The following is a 794-nucleotide window of genomic DNA, read 5'->3' on the forward strand; positions in this document are numbered from 1 at the left end:
CAGTGTCAAAACCATTCAGGCCTGTTGTGGTCTTTCTGACTTCTTTGCAACAAACCAATTGCTCTGGTTTATCTGTAGTAAAAAAACAAGTGGAAACTAAGAGCTGGCATTCTCCAAGGGGCACCTCAAGTCTTAAAAAGGCTGAAAATCATTGCCCTAGATTCTTCCTAACAAGACTGGGAAGGCTGCCACCCAGCTAGTTCTCTCCCATTGTTTATTTAATCATTCTTCCCCAGTTGCAGCATCTTATGTCTGGCTGCACTGAACTTCCTTCTGTTGTCTCCAGCCCAAGGTATCAAGAGCTGTCTGAATGCTACTCCTATCCTCCACCGTGTTCCCAGTCCTTCCTAGTGTGGTGTCATCTGCCAGCTTGATCAGGAAGTCTTTGCTCAGCCATCGTTCACTAGCAGAGCACCCCAGGATCACTGTGGGACACCTGCCGGTCTGACCCTCGCCCATTCAGTCTTGCCCTTCGCTCGCGGGTACAGGCCCACTGACCTCTCCACCTCAACGTCATGTTATCGGGTCTGCGTTTCTCCAGGTCACCTCTGAGCACGTCATGTGGGACTGGATGTCCCCTTCACAAGTCAGAGCATCACTTAACAAACTTGCAGCAAAATGATGAAAAAGCTTTTAATCCCCATCTTCTGTCAGGGCGCTGCAGGCCTGTGAGCAGGACCAGCCCTCGGGTGAGGGACAACCTTCACCTTGGTGACAGGTGACAGCTCTCCTCAAGGCGCCCGCCCGTTATCCGAGGCTTCCCCCCGCCCGGCCCGGCCTGGCTCGGCTCGGCT

The sequence above is a fragment of the Gavialis gangeticus genome, unplaced genomic scaffold, assembly GCF_001723915.1.
Source record: "Gavialis gangeticus isolate Ggan-Ray unplaced genomic scaffold, GavGan_comp1, whole genome shotgun sequence".
NCBI lineage: Eukaryota > Metazoa > Chordata > Crocodylia > Gavialidae > Gavialis > Gavialis gangeticus.